Source organism: Oratosquilla oratoria, chromosome 34 (assembly GCF_046742065.1).
Source record: "Oratosquilla oratoria isolate Oo_2021 chromosome 34, ASM4674206v1, whole genome shotgun sequence".
Lineage (NCBI taxonomy): Eukaryota > Metazoa > Arthropoda > Malacostraca > Stomatopoda > Squillidae > Oratosquilla > Oratosquilla oratoria.
In genome coordinates, this window is record NC_134810.1 from 965,306 (window position 1) to 975,305 (window position 10,000).

Sequence of the window (10,000 nt, forward strand, 5' to 3'; positions counted from 1 at the left end):
CCCTGCACCCCGCCCACCGCCCTGGGTCAGAAGCAGTGTCGCAAGACACAGTACATCCACAGCAAGGCCGCTTCATTCAATCGGCGACCCCCCCTCTCCGTCCCCCTTTGCATATAAGGAGAGGACGGGGAGAAATCCCTTCGGGCTGCGTCAAAATTTACTCACACATACTACCCCACCCCCCACCCCCCGCCCATTCCTCCTCATGCAGTCACAACATCATCCATATACAACCATTCTCCACTCACCTCTGTCTTCCGTCCTCTCCCTTCCTTCCTCAACAGACATTCCCCTCTTCCCCAAAGCCCCCTTCACCCCATCCATCCACCTCATCCTAGGACGTCCCCTCATGTTCACTCCCCCCACATCTGCCTTCCATACCTCTTTTACTAGTCTTTCTTCACTCATTCTTTCCATGTGTCCAAACCATCCTAATATTCTTTCATCAACCCTCTCTCCCAAATCCTTTTTCACCCCTGTTCTCCTCCTCACCTCCTCATTTATCACTCTATCTAGCCTAGTAACCCCCGCCATACTTCTCAGACACCTCATCTCAAACACATTCAAACTCCTTCTCTCTTCTTCTCTTATGTTCCACGTTTCTGCCCCATACAGTGCTGTTGGCACAATCACTCCTTCATACAGTCTCCTCTTCGCATCCATTCCCAAATGTCTATTTCTCATTACACTCTTTAAACCACCAAGGCATTTACTCGCTTCTCTCAATCTACATTCTACCTCCACCTTCACTCCACCTTTTCCTGCTACACTTGCACCCAAGTATCTAAAACTATCCACTTCCTCCAGTCGCTCTCCCTTAATGTTCACTTCCAGTCTACTGCCACTTTCACCCCTTGTACATCTCATCACCTTACTTTTACCCACATTTATCTTTAGCTTTCTTCTATCACATACTCTCCCAAACTCTGCCACCAGCTTCCTCAATCCCTCCTCTGACCCTGCCACAAGCGCAGTGTCGTCCGCAAACAACAGCTGGCTCACCTCCCACTTTTCTCCATTTTCTTTAACCATCTCCAATCCCTGACTCACTACCCTAGCATTCACCTCTCGCACCACCCCATCCATGTATAAGTTGAACAGCCAGGGCGACATAACGCATCCTTGACGAAGTCCCACCTTTACTTCAAACCACTCACTCTCTCCATTTCCAATCCTAACACATGCTCTACTACTCACATAAAAACTCTTGACAGCTCCCAAAAGCTTTCCTCCTATCCCATAAATCTGCATAACCTCCCACAGTGCCTTTCTGTCTACCCTATCATAAGCCTTTTCCAGATCCATAAAAGCCCAAAAAACATCCTTCCCCTTTCCTATAGCTTTCTCACATATCTGTCTTACCACAAAGATCTGATCTACACAACCTCTACCCGTCCTAAAACCACACTGTTCCTCACCAATTACTCCTTCTGTTCCTCTCCTAATCCTCTCAATTAAGATTCTCCCATAAGCCTTCCCTACTACACTCAACAGGCTAATCCCTCTGAAATTACTACATTCACACTTGTCCCCTTTTCCCTTGTAAAGAGGAACTATACAGGCACTACTCCAGTCCTCCGGTACTCTACCCTCTCTCCAGCAAACATTAAATAATCTCGCCAACCAGTCCACCATCACTGAACCTCCCTTTTTCAGACATTCTGCATGACATCCATCCAGACCAGGTGCCTTACCTGCTTTCATCATCTTTACAACTGCCTTCACCTCATCCTTCCTTATTTCTCCTCCATTCTCCTCACTCATCACTCTCATTTTCTTCGTATTTCCCACTGCAGCTATCTTTCCTTCCCTATCCTCCTTCACATTCAGCAACTCCCTAAAATATTCTGCCCATCTTCCCCTCACTGCCATCTCTTCCATTATCAACTCTCCATCTGTACCTTTTACCTTTTCTTCCCTACTTGATTCGCCTCCTCTTCCTCTCTTAATTTCTTTCCAAAACATCTTTTTATTACTTTCAAAATTTTCTGTCATACTCCTACCCCATTTCACATCTGCTCTCCTCTTTGCCTCCTTTACCTTTTGCTTTACTTCTCTTTTCTTTTCTTTGTACGTCTCATATGACTCCCCTGTCCTCTTTTGTAACCAATCTGTGAATGCTCGCTTCTTCTCTTCTACAACCTTCTGTGTTTCCTCATCCCACCATTCACTACCCTTTCTTCTATTTCCCCCTGTCCTTCTTGTTCCACACACCATCCTTGCACACTTTAAGACTCCCTCCTTGAACCATCCCCATTCCTCCTCCACACCCATCTCTGCTCTATCCTTTACTCCCTCCCACTCCTCCTTCAGCTTCTTTTCGTACTCCTTCTCCTTTTCCTTTTCATTCAAGGAGTTCACTCTAAGAACCTCCCTACCTTTTGTCCCTTTCCTCCTTCTCCATCTATCCTCCACTCTCAACTTACCTTCCACCAAAAAATGATCTGATATTCCCCCACCCTCTCCCTTAGCACATGTACATCCTTAACTCTTCCTATCATAATCCTATTTACCACTACATAATCCATTAGCGCTCTATCTACCACCCTTCCCTCCACCACCCTCTCCCATGTGTACTTATGCTTGACTTTCTTCCGAAACACTGTATTTGCTATCATCAACTCTCTTTCTAGACACATTTCCACCATCAACTCTCCACTACGATTCTTTCCTGGAACTCCACACTTCCCAACCACTCCATCGATTGGACCATTTCCCACTCTAGCATTAAGGTCTCCCAGTACTATTACATTGACATTTCTTCCTAAACCCTCTATGCACTCATTTAAAAAATAATAATAATAATAATAATAATAATAATAATAAAAATAATAATAATAATAATAATAATAATAATATAATAATAATAATAATAATAATAATAATAATAATAATAATAATAATAATAATAATAATAATAATAATAATAATAATAATAATAATAATAATAATAAAAAATAATAATAATAATAATAATAATAATAATAATAATAATAATAATAATAATAATAATAATAATAGTAATAATAATAATAATAGTAATGATAATGATAACAATAGTAATAATAATAATAGTAATAATAGTAATAATAATAATAATATAATAATAATAATAATAATAATAATAATAATAATAATAATAATAATAATAATAATAATAATAATAATAATAATAATAATAATAATAATAATAATAATAATAATAATAATAATAATAATAATAATAATAATAATAATAATAATAATAATAATAATAATAATAATATTAATAATAATAATAATAATAATAATAATAATAATAATAATAATAATAATAATAATAATAATAATAATAATAATAATAATAATAATAATAATAATAATAATAATAATAATAATAACAACAACAACAACAACAACAACAACAACAACAACAACAACAACAACAACAACAACAACAACAACAACAATAATAATAATAATAATAATAATAATAATAATAATAATAATAATAATAATAATAATAATAATAATAATAATAATAATAATAATAATAATAATAATAATAATAATAATAATAATAATAATAATAATAATAATAATAATAATAATAATGATAATAATAATAGTAATAATAACAATGATGATAATGATAACAACAACTACAACCAAAACAAGAACAAGAAGAAAATAACAACTACAACTTCGTCTACATCTAGACTTACAGCTACAACTACAACTGCAACTGCAACTCTAACTACAATTACAACTACAACTACAACTACAACTACAACTACAACTACAACTACAACTATAAGTACAACTACAACTACATATAGCAACAACAACAATAACAGCAATATCAACCACGTCCTCCAGGGAGCCCCTTTGATCTATAGGCAGGTTGTCCACGTCTCACGTGTCCCTGAGGGCAGTATCATTGAAGTCTGCGTGATTAGATGGTCTGAGGTCACCAGGAAGGAAAAGGAAGGTAGTAATGGGAGGGGAGCATGTTCTGATAGAGAATTATTTTTTCGTTTTCTTTTCACTTTTAGTTACCATTGCTTCAATTCATTTCCCCGTCTGAGGTATTGGCTACATATTGTTGTGGCAAAGTAGTATGCAGCTGATACTTTAGGGTCTATATGGGGCGTCACTACGAACCAAAGCCACTTATCATTTTGTCTGTGATAGAGGAAGCCTCTGTACATAAAGAAATGAAAACACTTTTATTGTATTGCGACTGTCCCTCCGTTATGCTGTCCACTACCCCTTGTTAGTGTTCTGTGCCGTTTTTCTGAATATTCGTTTCCTTTTTAACCTAACCCTGTGGTGGTGGAAAAGAATGCTGCCACCAAGTCTCTCCACCTCAGTCGTACGAGGGGACAAAAAACGAGATGGGGATAGGACTACGATTCCTGCTATCTGTAGCCCCAAAGGGAACATTCGTTAGAAGAAGAAGAAGAAGAAGAAGAAGAAGAAGAAGAAGAAGAAGAAGAAGAAGAAGAAGAAGAAGAAGAAGAAGAAGAAGAAGAAGAAGAAGAAGAAGAAGAAGAAGAAGAAGAAGAAGAAGAAGAAGAAAAGAGGCATAAGAAGGTCTAGGAGTTTTCCGACCAGTACCCTAAGGTTTGGGTCTTTCAATATACGTAGAATTGGTAATGATGAGAGGAAATGAAAAGATATATGCTGTATGTTTGTGAGAAGAAAAATGGGTGTGTTGGCATTGAGTGAAAGTAAGTTGAAAGAGAGGGGAGAGTGTGAGTTTGGGAGTGTAGTTGGGAGGTTCTCAGGAGAGAAAAAAGGACGAGGGAGAGAAGGGGTTGACATACTAGCAAGTGAAGAGATATATAAGCATGTAGTGGAGTGGAAGGAGGTTTCTTCAATACTAGTGTGGATGATGGTGAGGCTGGGAGGGGAGATATGGGTTTTTGAAGGTGCATATGGGCCTGGTAGTGAGAAGAGTGTAGAGGAAAGGGAGGCTTTTTGGATGTATTTAAATGAGTGCCTAGAGGGATTAGGGAGAAACATCAATGTAGTTGTATTGCAAGATCTTAATGCTAGGATGCGAAATGGATCAATAGAGAGAGTGATTGGAAAGTGTGGAGTTCCTGAAAAAAAAAGTTGCAGGGCAGAGTTGAAGGTGGAGATGTGTCTCGAGAGTTGATGATAGCAAATATAATGCTTAGGAAGAAAGTCAAGCATAAGTACACATGGGAGAGGGTGGTGAATGGAATTGTGGTAGATGGAGCGTTAATGGACTATATAGTGGTAGCCAGAAGTATAGTAGGAAGATTTAAGAATGTACATGCTCTAAGGGGAGAGAGTGGGGGAATATCAGATCATTTTTTGGTAGAATGTAAGTTGAGAATGGAGGATAGATAGAGAAAGAGGAAAAGGACAGAAGGTAGGGAGGTACTTAGAGTGAACTGCTTAAATGAGAAGTAAAAGGAGAAGGAGTATAATAGGAAGCTGATAGAGGAGTGGGAGGGAGTAAAGGATAGATTAGAACTAGGAGTGCAGGAGGAATGGGGATGGTTCAAGGAGTCATAAGGTGTGCAAAGATGGTGTGTGGAATAAGGAGGGCGGGAAGAAATAGAAGGAAGGGTAGTGAGTGGTGGGATGAAGAAACAAAGAAGGTTGTAGAAGAAAAGCAAGCTTTCATAGATTGGTTACAAATTAAGACGAGGGAATCATATGAGAGGTACAAACTAAAGAGAGGAAAAGTAAAGCATAAGATAAGGGAAGCTAAGAGGAGAGCAGATGTGAAATGGGGTAAGAGTATGACAGGAATTTTTGAAAGTAATAAAAATGCTTCGGAAATAAATTAAGAGAGGAAGAGGAGGCGAATCAAGTAGAGAAGAAAAGGTAAAATATGCAGATGGAGAGATGATGATGAAAGAGAAGGCAGTAAGAGGAAGGTGGGCAGAGTATTTTAGGGAGTTGCTAAATGTGAAGGAGGTTGGGGAGGGAAAGGTAGTTGCAGTGGGAAGCGCAAAGAAAATAACCATGATGTGTGAGGAAAATGGAGGAAGAATAAAAAAAGATGAAGTGAAGGCAGCTGTTAAGATGATGAGAGCAGGTAAGGCATCTGGGTTGGATGGGTGCCGTGCAGAATGTCTAAAAAAAGAAGGTACAGTTATGGTGGACTGGCTGGTGAGGTTATTTAATATTTGTTTAAGAGAGGGTAGAGTACCGGAGGACTGGAAGAGTACCTGTATAGTTCCACTTTACAAGAGAAAGGGAGACAAGTGTGAATGCAGTAGTTTCAGAGGGATCAGCTTGTTAAGTGTAGTTGGGAAGGCTTCTGGGAAGTTTTTGATTGAAATGATTAGGAGAGGGACAGAGGGATAACTGATGAGGAACAGTGGGGGTTTAGGAGAGGTAGGGGTTGAGTAGATCAGATTTTTGTGGTAAGACAGATATGTGAGAAAGCTATAGGAAAAGGTAAGGATTTTTGGGGGGCTTTTATGGATTTGAAAAAAGGCTTATAACAGGGTAGACAGGAGGACACTGTGGGAGGTATTGAAGATATATATGGGATAGGAGGAAAGCTGTTAGGAGTAGTCAAGAGTTTATACGAGAGCAGTAGACCTTGTGTTAGGATTAGAAACGGAGAGAGAGTGGTTTGAGGTAAAGGTGGGACTTCATCAGGGATGGAAATGCAAGGGTAGTGGGTCACGGATTAGAGATGGTTAAAGAACATGGAGAAATGTGGGAGATAAGCCAGTTATTGTTTGCGGACGACACTGCGTTTGTAGCACGATCAGAGGAGGGATTGAGAAAGTTAGTGACAGAGTTTAGGGAGGTGTGCAAAAGAAGGAATTTGAAGATAAATGTGGGTAAATGTAAGGTGATGAGATGTACAATGGGAAAAAGAGGCAACAGACTGCAAGTGAGTATTATGGGAGAGAGACTGGAGGAAGTGGAGAGTTTTAGATACTTAGGTATGTGGCAGAAAACGGAGAAGTAGAGCTGGAGGTGGAATGTATATTGAGAGAAGCGAGTAAATACCTTGGTGGATTAAAAAGTGCAATGAGATATAGGCATTTCGGAATGGATTCTAAGAGGAGATATGAAGAAGTGATTGTACTGACAGCACTGTATGGGGCAGAAACATGGAACATAAGAGAGGAAGAGAGAAGGAGTTTGAATGTGTTTGAGATGAGCTGTCTGAGAAGTATGATATGTGTTACTAGGCTGAATAAAGTGAGAAATGAGGAGGTGAGGAGGAGATCAGGGATGGAAAGGGAGTTGGGAGATTAGGTTCATTGAGTATTGGGATGGTTTGGTCACATAGAAAGAATGAGTGAAGAAAGCCTAGTAAAAGTGGTGTGAAAGACACAGGTGGAAGGAGTGAACATTTGGGGCGACTTTGGATGAGATGGATGGATGGGGTAACAGGGGTATTAGGAAAAGGTGAATGCCTGTTGAGGAAGGACGGGAGAGGACAAAGATAGGGGTGAATGGACAATGGTTGTATATGGATGATGTTGTGATGCATGAGGGGGAGTGGGTGGGGGATGGAGGGTAAGAGAGTATGTATGAGAAATAGTTCACGCAGCCCGAAGGGATTTCTCTCCGTCTTCTCCTTATTTGCATGAGGAGACGGAGAGGGGTGGGTCGCCGATTTAATGAAGATGCCTTGTTGTGGATGTGTTCTGTCTTGCGACACTGCTTCTGACCCAGAGCAGTGTACAAGATACAGGTATGACCCTCATCCAGGAGGTGCCAAGATAAGAGGGAGGGAGTACATAGTGAAAAGAATGGGTGAGAGTGATCTCTATGACTTTGTTTTTTGGCTCCCTCCATTGTAAGGGGGGAAAAGCCTTTGGTAAATGTTTGTATGTATTTTTTTTTCTTGGCCGTATGTTTCATCCTTTCGCCTTTAACATTTTCTTCTTTGCATCTTATGTTTCTTTCCGAAGTGGACATTCCACTTCAACATTTCAGCCTTCATCTCCATTAGCTTCTTTCCATTATATATATATATATATATATATATATATATATATGTATATATATATATATATATACATATATGTATATATATATATATATGTATATGTATATATTTATACACTATATATATATATATATATATACATACATACATACATATATACATATATATATATATATGCATTATACATATATATATATATATATATATTTATACACATTATATATACATATTTATACACATTATATATACATATTTATACACATTATATATACATGACTCAGAAAAAAAATTCCCTGGTACAAGATTTATTGAACATTTTGGTGCTAATCACGAAAAAATAACTAATTTTGTTCAACTTTGAAAATATGTCCCCCACACAAGCTCTTAATTCTTTGAAACATTTCAATAACGGTGATACTGATGCAAAGAAAATCTCAAACTATATACTGTTGGTAACAACAAACCGATCACATAAATACTTGTCTTTTTTGCATATTTTACTCAGTTCTTCCATCACTTTCACAGCTCTCTCTGCTATCATGTTCGTGCGTGGTACATCAAGCACTGATGGTGACCTGCTCCAGTGATTTTTCAAGCATTTCGGGGCAGCGGCACATCCCAACTCGGTAATACCAAGGAGAAGGTCATCATAGCTTGTCTTCTTGAATATTTGATTGGTGAACCATGCTTCTTGCCAGCTGTTGGCGATGAAACTTGCTGGACGCTCCAAAATATTACGCCATGATGGCAGTAAAAAGTATGCAATGAGAGTATAAATTGCCCTCGAATTCCATCGGGCACTGTGTAGAGAAGGCAGTTTTCGCCACTTGATAATCGGGAAAGAAGCATGTTTCTTATAATGCTGGAATGCTTTGCAAAGTTCATACAAGAAATTGAAGTCATCCCTCCAGCCAGGGTTCTCATCCCTTTCTGTTTGTGTCTCTGCCACATACTCACTTTGTAGGTGATCATAGTTTTCCAACAGTTCATTGACAAACTTGTAGTTCAGACTCGGTTTGGTAGTCGTTTCAGAAATGTAGAAATCAAGAACGTTCCTCAATATTCTGTCCAATATGTGATGCTGACACCCAATGTATTGAGGCATGTCTAATCCTTTTCCGTTCATTGCTCTCTGTATTCTCGCAACAACACCATTTGATCGTCCAGTGTTTACAGCAGTCGTATCACATATGATCATTTTAATGCTTGACCAGGCATCATATTCATCAATTACTTTCTCCAGTGCATCATATATATCTTGCGAAGATCCACTTTTGCACCTTGCAACCCCTAGTCTAATATCCCTAGTTGCACTTTTGAGGCAGACCACTTGGTACTCTTGTTTTACTAGCCTTTTCCCATCAAAGTGAAGAGAGAAATCCTTCTCTTCCTTCAAAAGGGACTTTATCTCATCCTTCTTTTTTTCTGCTAGTCTGATGACTCCTCGCCATACTCCTGATTGTGTTGGTGTAGGAAGAGGCACACCTTCTTCTGCAAGACTTGTACAAACTTTAGATGCCTTGTTGGTAGACAAAGACTGGCGACTCACTAACTTAGTGGCCTGGTGTGTGGAAGACAGTTTCCTTCTTTTAACTGGCTCTGGCTCATCATTAGAACTGTCCTCTGTTACACTGCTGACATTGTCACCTGAGTTACCAGATTCATTATCATCATTAGATGTACTAGCAAATTGTTCATGTGATATTGGAACATGTCTCTGTCTTTTTGAAGGATGTATGGAAGATTTAGGCGCTGGCTTGTGAGTGGTGTATCCAACCTTTCCATCTGACTCCACTTGTTTGAGATAAAGCTCTTTATCTTCACTACGAAGCCAAACACCATTAACTTTAGTAATGTCAAATATATTCTCCATCCCATTCAAAAAGTCTTCATTTGGTCTACGTTGGTTCTTCTCATACAAAAGTATCAGTTTGGCCAGTCGTGCTTTTATGGCTTGCTGACTGAGAGTAGGAAAGCTGAATTTGCCCCACAACTGTAATAATTCTTCACAAATCCGTTGTATCCTAGTACTTTTCAGTTTGTCTTCCTCCAGTAAAA